At 40.0% G+C, this 12428-nt stretch overlaps 1 protein-coding gene and 1 long non-coding RNA gene across 2 annotated transcripts in view; both read left to right on the top strand.

Annotated features, from left to right (window-relative positions):
• SCFD2 (sec1 family domain containing 2) overlaps positions 1-12428 on the top strand; it is a 190830-nt gene that overhangs the window by 127829 nt on the left and 50573 nt on the right. The window lies entirely within an intron of this gene.
• LOC120753225 (uncharacterized) lies at positions 3499-9787 on the top strand. Its single transcript, XR_005701023.1, has 3 exons — positions 3499-3797; positions 5401-5510; positions 8112-9787. It is a non-coding gene; the product is annotated as an uncharacterized LOC120753225 (long non-coding RNA).

The following is a 12428-nucleotide window of genomic DNA, read 5'->3' as shown; positions in this document are numbered from 1 at the left end:
TTTCTTGCAGTTAAATGAAAGCCAAATCTTGCAGCAAGGCTGGTTTTGGAGAAACCAGGAATAATTTGGAATAATTCACATAAAGAGTCGTCTTTCATTAATTAAGCAGCTTGACTGCTGATGTTCTGATGTATTGCACACCAGCCTATCCATCAGTGCTTGAAAGGCTCCCCATAGCATCTTTGCCTTTTGCTTCACTGCTCACTGGGCACCATTTCTAGGAGAGCTTAGGCAATCACAGTTTCCCTAAAGCCCCAAAATATTGTGAGAAGGGCACTCTCTCTTCTCTCTCAGTAAATGTCAACCTTACACAGCTACTGCAATCAGCTTCCAGCTGACATACCAGGGACCAGATCTGCTCATTGATCTCAGCTGTCTTGCTCTGCTCCATAGATGTCCTGATGGTTTACTAACTGTAAACTTTTCTTATTTGGGGATGCACACCATCTTTGCTTTGATACAGCAATGAATATGTACATAAATATATATATATATGTCTATTACTGTATATCTTCAAACCATGGAAATACCATGTATGACATTTAAAGTAACGTGTAAAATAAGGAATGTTTACAGAATATTAAAAATGAAGGACTTTAGGATAAAGAGATTGCAGAAATGATGGAACTTTCCTCAAGTCAAGGATTACAGTAAATCTTACTTTAGGATATAACCACCCTTGAAAGTAATCTGAACATTCAAACAGAAGCAATCTTAACTCCTCTTGTTAATAGCGTTTTGTTAATAATGAAGTAAGAATATGGAGGGAAAGTCCTTAAAAACAGGTTTACATTCACCTGGGATTGCAAATGCTTTAAATGCAATCAGAAGTGTATCATGGAATAAGAGTGAGCACAGTTGTTCTTGTGCCTAACTGTGCAAGTATTAGGTGGTATGTCTGCATTTCTTTTAAGTATAACTGCAGAGTATAGCCTATATATAAATAACCTTTAGTATAATTCTGATTGGTTTCTACCTCTGATCTGTTCTCTTTTGCTGAGTTTGTAAAACGTCAATTAACAAATGAAATGAGATCTCAGATCAGGAGTGCACAGCTTTAGCACAAAGCTGGGGCTGGAAGCAAAGTCTTTTTGCAATTTGTAAAGGAAATACTACAGCCGTATGGCCAAATTTACAGAAACAATTGAGCACTCAGAATTTTCTGCCATTTCTTTGCATTCCAAGACAGCTATTTGTGAGACAGCTGTCATAATCAAATAGATAAAAAGCATATAGGATACACTAATAGCTTTCATGGTATATTTTTTGTTTGTTGCTTTCTAATTTCACTGATATTTTTAATTTAATTTTTTTTTTTTAAATAGGAAATCTGCATGAACAGACTAGAATTTGGTCAGTGTAACTTGCACACAATGCTTTCAGAAAAAATGAGAGTATTTTCAGATTTAGCCTGCAGGTTTATTTTACAGTAGAGATTGAAATTCTAGAAAATCCTTTCCATGAAAATGCAAAAACTGTTCAGTGCAATCAAATGAAATATTTTTGTTTTGGTGAGAAAAAGAAAATAAAAAATGAAGCAAAAATCCAAACAATTTTACTCGGTGTATTTGACATCCCCTGTGTAAAATGATCTGGTTCTGATCATGGTCATGAAATGTGAGGTCTGATTGCAATAGTTCTTGACCCAGACACAAACAAACAGTACTTCTCATTTTAATTTAATTTTGGTCTACGGTTGGAACACCACCTCCACTAGGGAGTATAACTATGGGCTTGTTACAAACATTCAAAGTGAAACAGCACAGTGGCAGAGCCTTCAAAGGCATAGACCATGTTGAGCCTTTGACTGCCTTTCTTCTTATCACCTTAAATCTACAATAGACAAGGCCAGTAGTTGGTTACTTACTGTCATTCTCAGCCTTACCAAACTGAAAAGTGAGGCTATGTATGTGTTCTTAAAATAAACTCAAGATTTTTTTAAATTTCAGGCTTAAAAATTGAATTCTCTAAGCTGTATGGACCAGAGCATACATAAAAGTTCCCTCATGAAAAAAGCAGCATCCGAAGAGCAAAAACTATTGTGCATCTGTGTCAAACACCATAAATTGCTGGTGGAATGTGATAGTTGGGACCTGCTCATGCTCCCATCCATCCCATGCGAGGGGTCGTTTTCCTTCTCTGAGAGCCTAGTTTGTCCCTCAGGAGTATCCAAGTAGTCATCACGTGCCTTAGCTGCTCCAGACTTGGCTCTTAAGTGATGATTAAAGCCAGAAATTGTAGATACCATTTTCTTTCTTTGTCTGTTTCTCATCTTGAGTTTCATATTTGATTCCCAATATCCCCATGTCCCAAAGTACAATCCTCCACTTTGTTTTGTGCACAGACATTAACTCTTCAAAGTATGAGCTTATTTTCCCTGAGTTTGTACTGGGTTTTGTACCCAGAAACGAGAATCTGTCAGCTTCCTGAAGCTGGACAAATGTCATTTTCAGCTCTTTTCTGCAACCCATTTTCCTTTTCTAATTTCTCGGTCTTTTCTGGCCACTTAAGCAGCAGACCCAGAGGCTTAAGACTGTTTTTAGCTGCCCTGCCTGGGCAGCCTCCTTTGTGCCATGCAAGCCCTCTCATGCCTGCAAGCTTTGTCTACCACATACAAGCTCGTTACGATGGTGGTGATATTAATCTCTTCTCTCACCTGAATTCAAGACTGAACTACAGAGTTGTCCTGTCATCATTTCCCACCAGAGAAGTCTGTTCATGACCCCAGAGTGGCAGGAATCAGGCTTTGCAACCAGCCCAAAGGCACAGTCAGAACAGCAATTCCCTCGCTCCCCACCACAGGCAGGCTTTATCTCCTAGGAGATGCCACATTTTTTTCTTCTCCCTCCAGCACTTCACTAGGCCAGAGGCATATTTTTAAGAAACCCGCTGTCAGCATATTTGCTCTGGTAGTTTTGTTTCTCATTCTGGGCTGTCCTTCCTCCACCTCAGCTCTCCCACCTTTTCTTCTCTGCTGCTTTCGGGTGGTTGCCCTGCACAGCTTACACTGCCTGTACAGTTCAGTTGCAGCTGTTTGTGGAGTTTTAGCTTTGCTGGTCATAGCTTTTGCCATTGTGCAATGAAAAATATAGCCCAAGTCTTTCTCTTGGCCTGCCTTTGGTAAATGTGGCCATTTGGGAAGGCAGACTTGCTGTTTGATTTAAAGTTTATCAAAAATAAGAGGGGCAGATGCAACGGAATCCATGAGTGATTTGGGGAAATTGCCATTGGTATTGGCTTGTGCCTGGCAGACCCTGAAAACAGCAGGTTTGTATCTGCAGTTGTTTATTCTGTGCTAAAAGTCCTCAGTAAATAGCAATCTATTCCCAGGCTGTTGTATCTGAATGCCTCAGAGAAACTGAGTTAGTGTAAACAAGGAGCAAAACACATTTCAGGTGCTGGTGTTTTGGCAATCAGAGTTAATCTGTAGTCTGTTTTCCTTGTTGGAGGAATATGTAGGGGGGAAATGAAGGGTTTGAGTTCCCTCCTGCTGGTGAGGGGGTGCCAGCATCTCCCTGTCTTTCCTGCCAGCTCACTCTGGCATGGCTTTTACATGAGCTGACTGCTCATCTTCCTCTCAGTCTTCCTCTGCTCCTGTTGTGGGCTAATCAGCAGCAGCTCTTTGGGACCACCACAAGGAAGGACTTTGCAGATGAAAACCAGCATCCTGGAACTGTCTAAGGGAGAGGCTGCACAGACTGCTGCATTTAGAGCTGATTGGTGGTCTTTCCTTATTTCAGAGACCCTGCTCACTCCCACTTCCTAACTGAAATATTTCTAGCCCAAACTGTCCTTTGGTAAGTTTTGAATTGTTTTCCAGCAGTAGATGGTTATCTACACATTTCCTATCTTTCAGCTTTCTCCAGTGTTTGGGCTGAGACCTTACCATAAAGTGATTATCTTCAAAAGTTTCTCAGAACAGAACTGCTTATCTTCAGTCTCATTGAAATGCAAGTTGTAGTTATTGAAAATGATTTCAAATGTATCATGTCACAACAGAGGTGTGCAGCACTTTGGGGTAAAACTTCTGTTTCCTGAGTGGTGTTAGGAGATAGTTACTAGCGCTAAGCTTAAAAATAATCCTTTTGTTTTTCTTCTAATTCTTTTTTCTTTTTTTCCCCCTTCTTTTGTTGTGAAGCACTTTCAGTTTACTTTTCTTGACATTTATTTTTCTCCCAGAAGACCATTGGCTGTTCAGAGCCACAGTACTGGGGGAATAGCTCCTTTCACATTATTATCAAAACAACAAAATTATAGGAATGTTTTCAGTAGCCAGCAAAGCTTCTTTTAAACCCAAAAATCCAAACTCTCATGAAGAGCCTTGGTTTTTTTATAGCAATGTCCTCTAAGCCTTTCGTACCCTGAGATCCTGGCATTCAGCTGTTTGGACAGGATTGTCCTGCTCTGTAATGGGTTCCAGCTGCTGTCCTGGCACTGTTGCTCAGGAGGTGCTGCTCAGTTCCTATCTAGGTCTCTCTCAAGCCAAGAGCCCTTGCAGGAGAGCAGGCAATCCATTGCGTCTCTTGGCAGTGAGGTCTTTCTTTTAGCAGTAAAAGATTGCGATGATTTACGTAAAGTGAAAGAAACCGCAGTTTTGAAGGAAATAAACTGTATTGTGTGAGGTTTTTTCTATGGAAGGATCAAAATATTACACAATGAGCATCCTTTTACTGTTCTTCTGTAAGAAATGAGATACAATTATGTAGCTTTTTTTTTTTTTTTTCAGCTGTGCTGAACACAAGTTGAAATAGTCTGACTTTGTTGAGAGCTGCAGAGCACAGCTCTCCTCCTCAGAACAGGTCACTGTAGATGCACTCTCACAGTTTTGTACTGAGAATATCATGTTTGCACACACACTTCAGTTTGCCATGTGTTCCTAATGTAAAAACAGGCAATTACAACAACATCCTTATCAAAACATTCATGCCGTGATGTATTGCTTTGGCAAGAAATTCCTATGCTATTCCCCAACACGTGTCAAAAAGTTAAAACCCATGATTTTGAAAGGGAAATAGGTTTGGGGGGTTTTCTGTGGGTTTGGTTTTGGATTTTTTTCTCTCCTTGCACTGATATTTTAAGGTTAAATGCTGAACTTGGCTATGAAATATAGTTTTATTTTTTAAATATCACAGGGTTTATAATAAGGTAATTTCTAAGAAAATTACAGTAAAATCTGCATTTTTCTAGTGGGATTTCTTATATGTAGAATTCACTATAATAAAAATATTACCTATAATAAACCTACTATATAGTAGGTTTATTTTGTAAAATGGAAGATTTTCTTTTCCCTGCCAACCAATACAGCATGTGTTGAAGGAACACCAGCTCAGCATTTCTGAGTGCTGTTGTTTCATCTGTATAATTTATTCATCAACAAAGGGGCATTTTGCTTTTTTTGAGGTTGGAATTCAGACTCATTGGTCACAGAGGTGAATGGGACCTTGTATGGAGACAGGTGATTCATCCATACATCATGAGAACCCATCCAAGTGGAAGCAGTCCCATGCAAGGTTTGTCACACTTATCTGCTGGTCCTGCAGCAAGTTTTTGAAATGCCTGTTGTCCTGTGGATTCGGGCAAACCTGAGTCAGCACAGCACCCCCTTGTTGGTTTATTGTCTGGGCACCAACACTGGAGACAGCTGCTCAAAGCAAACAGGCGAACTGGGAGCAACTGCTGGTGTCTCCTCCGATTAGCCGTGCTGTTGGTGCTCACTCAGGGCAGGGAAGGCTCTTGTTGAGTCCTGTTGTCGTGGGTTTGGGTTGGATGGAGGCTGGTCCCTTCTGCCTGGCCTGACAGGCATGCGCCATCCTCCCACATCAGAGGTCTTTCCTGCTTGCTCAGCAAGACAGAGTCACTTGGGGGAGGCTTTGGAGACTGCTCTGTTTAGCCTCTGCACAGGACATCACATTCAAACAGTAATTAGCAATGGGGTGGAACTAATGCAGGCAATGTGGGAACAATGCTGTGGGGCCAGCTACTAAAAAAATGCTACTACCCTTTTAAATTAAATCAGTGTCTTGGGAAAGTTACTGACTTGTCTCTTCCTTCCCTGCCTTTGCTGTTTCGTCCCTTCCACCCCCACTGAAATATTTCTAGGCTGAGTTTCAGCAAAGGCTGCAAATACGAGCATTTTTATGTGATACAGACACAAGTGATTATGGATGTTCAATGGTAATAATATTAATGTAGTGGAAGTGGAACATTCTACTCCATTATCAGCTTTGTTATCAGTGATTATGATTTTTATGGGATAGTATTTTTGTACTATTAGCAGCACTGTATATGCAATTGAAAACTAGATGCAGGAAATTATGGCTAAACAACAGCAGTCCAAAGATTAATTTGATTGTACAAGTACAGTCCCAGAGTTATGTATGAACATATGCTCAATGTACTTATTAATGAGCAAGGTTAGACTGGCATGAGCTGTGCTGTATTTTCTGAGTGCTCTTCAAGAGTTTACATATGATCTTTGGCACAGATAATGTGGAGATCCATTTTCCAGAAAGACCTATTTAAGCATAAAGAAAATAGTAGGATGCAAATTGTTAGCTGTAAGCTTGTTTGTATTTCAGCTAATGGAGGGGTTGAGTGGGATCTGAAAGGGTGCCAGTAACTCGTGGTTGGCATCATCCTCAGGTCTGTATGCATTTGGGAAAGGCACAAAGAAGGAAATCCATGAACCCAAAGCATTTGCAAACTGTAGTCAGCTAAACTGTTGCAGGGGAGTACTGCAGCAAACCTCGTTGGTACATTTTTATTTAAGTGTAACTGGCTATAGCTTGAGAAAAGGCTCTTTCAAGGCACCCACCTTTCCAAAGTCATGCTGCTTGGATCAACTCTGTCATTGTGACAAAGGGTCTAGGCAGCTAAGGGAGGGTGAAATGAGGTTCCTCAGATTTAGGGCATTTTCTTCTAATTGCTAACTGTAGCATAACTGTACTGGATGAAAGTGCAACCTCACATTTCTCTTTGTGTAGTTTTACACTTTATTCATCATACCTGATTTACTGTCTTATTACATTATTGTAACTTGGCTTACTTAAATCCAGTTTAGTGTTCACACTAAATTCAGTTTAATTCAGTCTCATAGTGGGCTTAAAATTTGGTGGATTTATATAACATCCATGCTGTGGCAGAATCCAGGTGTCCTGGCAATTAATTTTGATGATTTAAGAAAGAAACTCATCAAAATAGAGATAAATGCTACTCTTTTTGCCTAAAAGTAGTAGCTTCATGAGTTAAAGCTACACAGATTTTTACGAGCTGTGGCCCCACTCCAATGTTGAATGCAGATGTGAGGTGTGAGCTCAAGAAGTAAAATTAAACTTGTTTGCTGAACCAGTTCTCCTTGAAAGTGTCCTCGAGGGATTGAACTACAGATGCTTCAGGGGAATATTGGTTTTCAGATACTAGTGCTCCATAAACATTCTAATATAACCAGAAAAACGAATGAAAAAAATGTAATTGGACATATTCTAGAATATCTGAAGAATATTTTAAAATAAATCTAGATTTCTCTTTCATGACAGAAAAGGGTCAGCTGGTGGTTATCACTGAAACTGGCTTCCTGTGTTCCTGTGTGGCCAGTTGTTCCCTCTTACACTGAGAAGGTTATGGATTGCTGTGGAATTTAGTGAAATCTATGGCTGACATTTTCACCTAAGCTCACCTTCATCTTTAACATTTTGAGGTGCTTAACATCAGTGTGGCATGCATATAAGAGGAAGAACATAGTTGTTACAAGTGTTGGCATGCATTGTTTTCAAAATCTCTTTAAGGGGAGTGAATATACTCTTTATAAACTCCACCTCCAGATCTTTGAGCACAGATTACTGGCAAGGCTTGTGCTTTGTGGTACAAGTCTGTTCAGCAGTTGTGAGATATGTGAAAGGGAGGGAATTGTGTCCCCTTCCTGCCTGACCACCCAAGGCAGGTGGTATGTGTGAGCTGTGGGTAGGTGGCTTTCTGCTGGGGCAGGGGGTGGCTAATTTAATTTGGGAGAAGAGGCATCACCTAGAAGGCAAGCAGTTCCATATACTAACTATGTCATTCTTGCCAGTTCAACTTAATTCAATTCTGATAATGTCAAGAGATCTCTCTTTCAGCCATATGGAGCTAGTCTGGCAGCTCCCACAACCCAAGGAGGCGTCTGGCACTATCTGTCATCTTGTTCAAGAGGCTCAGACTGTTTTAACCTGGGATCATACATGACCTGAAAGTAGATCTAAGTCCTCAGTGACCTTGCGTGTACCATGGCTCTGTGCTGGCCTTTAGCCTTGTCATCATGGAGAATTTTGGCCCATGAGGTATACAGACATTACTGAGAGCGGCTTCACTTATTTCTTCAATGCAGCTGCTTCTGCTTTTTTGTGTTCACATTAAGAGGGGAATAAAATATGGCTGTAGAAAAACACTGCTGAGATTGTCCACTCCCTTGCTCATCTCTGTCAGCAAATAGATCTTTTGTCAAGGGAAGAGGAGAGTCTCAATTCTGCTCTCCTACCTGACAACTTCAAATCCAGACAAAGAGACTGAGAAATCTTCTGTGCAAACGAAAAGCTGCAAATGATTTAAAGTACAATTTTCCTGTTGGGAGGAATGTTCAAGATCTAAAGTACAACTTGCTTGTTGGGAGAAGTGCTCAAATATTTTAGACTAAGGCAGGACTTTGGGGTTTTTATGTGTTTTAAAAGTTTTCTATTCTTCCAAAAGATCCTTTTTCTGTTGCACTCACTGCATACCAAGCTATTTCTAAAAGATGTGGTCTGTCTTGAACACCCTATTTTCTTAATATGTGATCAAAAAATGTTCATACTTTTGAATTTGTGAAATCATATTAATTTCCATGACAGCTGACTAATGTTGCAAACAAAGGATTAGTTGCTTTGTTGTGGCACGAAGCAGAGGGAGAATTTAGATCACATGAGGCAAAAGCGAAGTGCCTATACAAATGCAAATATACTGTAGTTGCAAAAGCAATATAACAAAGGAAGAGCTAAATATGTTTTTCTTTAACTAAATCTTCAAATTCGTCAAGCTTGTTTTAGTGTTAAAAGTTGCTTTTTTTGGGGAAGATGTCCGAGAATATCAGTTAATTCCTTCTGCAAGGCTGAAGAGCTCGTCTCACTCACTGGTCAAGCATCCAAACTGCAACTGGCCAAACATCTGCGGGCAGACAAAGGCAGCTGTCCTTCATGACGCTGGAGAAACCCACACATCTTGTGCTGGGTCCTTAGCGTCGGCGGGAGCCAAGAACGCAGTTTCCTCCAGCAATGCCGGCATGTTCCTATTCGTTAGCACACAGTGCCTTCTCGTGGGCGGCGGCGCTCATTGCCGCCGGGAAGCCGCGGCGCGGCAGCTCCTTCCCGCCGCCTGCCCCTCTGCAGCTCAAGGCAGTTCGGGAAGAAACCCACGGAATGCAAAACATGTGCGTTTAGATACAGAAATTGCAAACGCATGTGGAGCTTGCTGTACATCACGACTTTCCATTAATGAAAGCTCTCTTTTGAAGTCTCTAGAAATGGGATGAACATAGGGTATGACTTTCACAGTGCTAAGGAACATTCTTCTTTTTTGATTTGATTTTGTTCAAGAAAAAGATACAATCTCACACCGAAATAGACGTAGCAGTAACTTGTCAGGCGCTCTCTCATTATCCTCCCTTTTTGCGGGAAGGTTTTTCTCTTTCTTTCGAATTCAGACACATACACATACGTGCGCGTGGATGCCAGATGCTCGGGCGCACACATGTACGGGGCTGTGTGTTGGGACAGTAAATCATTTTGGGCGTTTCTGATTTCCCTTTTCTGCTTAGGGAATTAACTGGCTGTGCGGGGTACCTTGAGCACCTCTGGGCATGAAGCAAGCTGAGGCTTCAGCCCTGCAGCGCCTACCCTTCCCCACAGTCTCCACCTTCCACTCCTCAAGGATTCTCCAGACAAGCGTATTTGCGGGCCTCTCTTCGCCCCACAACCAAGTGCGCATAAACTTGGGGGTTTCAGTTGCTGCAGCAGCGCTGTTAAACCCAAAGCAAAGGGCCAGATCAGATAAACAGATATCAGATAAACGAGCAGGCTGGCCGTGTGCGGGTTGTGGTGACCGCTGACCAAGGAGCAGAGGGAGGCTCACTTCCCAGTGAAAAGAGGGGACCTAGAATGAGAGGCCATATCCCTGCTTTTCTTGTAACTGATGCATTCATTTTGTGACATGTTGATAGTAAATATAGTAACTGGGTGCTTCCCCTTCAGCAGATTTTAAATGTTTGAGAGACTAAACTGCAAATGTGTTTATTGCTGAGATGAGGCTTACATTTGAAACCAGTTCCTGAATTTGCAGCTTCTTTCATGCAGCCAGTATCAGTCCAAGCGGGGTGGAGTTGAGTCTAGTGAAGGCCCCTTCCTGTCATAAATAAGATTACTTTCATTTCACTTGTGGAGTGTGTTATTCCTCAGAGTAATGAATTTCCTCTGTGCCTTTGAGCACATAAACATGGTTCTCATTAGGTTTCTATTAAAAAAAAAAAAAAAAAAAAAAAAAAGGCGGAGTAAAATTAATAAGAGGACTATTAACTCCATAAATGCAGATGTATTTTCACTGTATAACCATTTTGGAAGTAAACAGCTGCTTCGCTGAAGACTCCAAAATGCAGAAAATGAAACAATTCTGCAAACCTGAATTCTGCTATCAGAGAACAAAAATACTGGAAAAATCTGACTCTTAAAAACTATTTTATTGGGAGGAAAAATAGACTGTCAGATTAAATGTAGACAGACAAATAGCTTCAGGCTTTTTTCTTAATAAGTAACTTATGTGATAATAATAGTTTTAAGCTGTATATTGAGAATTGCCATCGCAGTTAAGGGTTTGAACATGGCGCTTTTTTTTTTTTTTTTTTTTTTTTTTTTTCCTGTATTCTACCATATATATCCCTGCAGTTGCAGAGAGAGGAATAGCAACATTTGCAAATATTTCACTGTCGGACCCTGTAACTCATAAAATTTTCATGTACCGTTTGTATTTGTGGCTTAAGATCTCTGTCAAGTGGTGAATCCATACAGCATCATTGTGGTTTTCTTTTTTTCATAGCTGCCAGCATTTTAAACAGAAAACCAAAAGTCACCATGCGTGTGAAGGCAGGCATTTTCAGAAACACAGACCTTAAAATGATGGCATCTCATTCTACCTCACAGTCAAAAGTATTTCGTAAAATGATAGAAATAAGCAGTTAGAATACATGCTCTTTGCAGCCATCTAATATATTATGTTATTGGAGAAAACTGAGATCACTTTATCACTACTTAAATCCTGTGCAATAGCTTTAACTTTTTCAAAATGAAGTTGCTAGATTTTAGACTTCAGTATCCAAGACTACAGCTTGGCAACTAATTAAGTTTCAAAACATCATCAGCCCACTAAATGTCATTTTATATTGTTCTGTAGGCTGTTTTAAGCCTTGTTTTAACAGAAAATAATTCTGGAATTTTTAATGCATAGTTACCATTTCCATTCTGCTTAGGCAAATTCAATGTGAACAACAAAAAGGGATCACATGGTAATTTTTATTTTTGATGCTAATCAAGACATTTACCTTGAACACAGAAATACAAATGTTCCTCTCATATATCAACTCACTCTCTTTTAAAATAAATTATCATGTTTTTAATTTTTCTTCTCACTATTTATTTCTTAATAATTCTAAAAGGAAAACTGCCAGTTTTATCTGAGAGTCATTTTTAGTCTGATGCTAAGCCTTTTAATTATTCTTCCCTGCTGTCATGCAAGTTTTGCTGTTCTATTACTGTTAACAGTGCAGATGTTTACCATTTAAAATCATAAGGCTGAAGTTGTTTAAAGAACCAGTCTCATTTATGGGTGACCATTTCTGTTGAAGCCTAACGACAGAAGAAGAGAAGTCTTAAGTACAGCTCCTATTTGCCTTTGCTTTTGGTCAGGATTTTTTTTTTTTTCCTTCATTTTTTTGGGGGGGTGTATGATTAAAAGTCCTGCTGCACATTAAAAGTTCTTTCATATTTGCTCACTAGTGTGCGAACCCCTAATCAAGCCCCTGCAAGTAAATCATGGCCACTATGTCACTGTTTTGATTGGAAGCAAGAGCTGTACCGTGGCAAATCTCTAGGGACAGCAAGCTTCTGCAGCTGTGGAAAGCTGGAACTATTTGCTAATATTATAAAAGGAATCAGATTTTTTTTTTTTTATGTGAAGTTGTAGTGAAATTCATAATGTGCACAAGGGATGCGGTATGAAGATTTTACAGCAAGCATAGCCTGTAATAGTGTTTCAGTAATAGAACTTAATAGTGTTTCAGTAATAGAAATTGTTGTCCTAAGTGTCAAAGCAAAAAATGTGAAATTATAGCCCCTTTCTCATGTCTTCCATTGTCCATCTTAGGGAAAACTATATGT

The sequence above is a fragment of the Hirundo rustica genome, chromosome 5 (genome assembly GCF_015227805.2).
Source record: "Hirundo rustica isolate bHirRus1 chromosome 5, bHirRus1.pri.v3, whole genome shotgun sequence".
NCBI lineage: Eukaryota > Metazoa > Chordata > Aves > Passeriformes > Hirundinidae > Hirundo > Hirundo rustica.
Note: the sequence above shows the minus strand (reverse complement) of the source record. Positions and strands in the feature narration are given on the sequence as shown.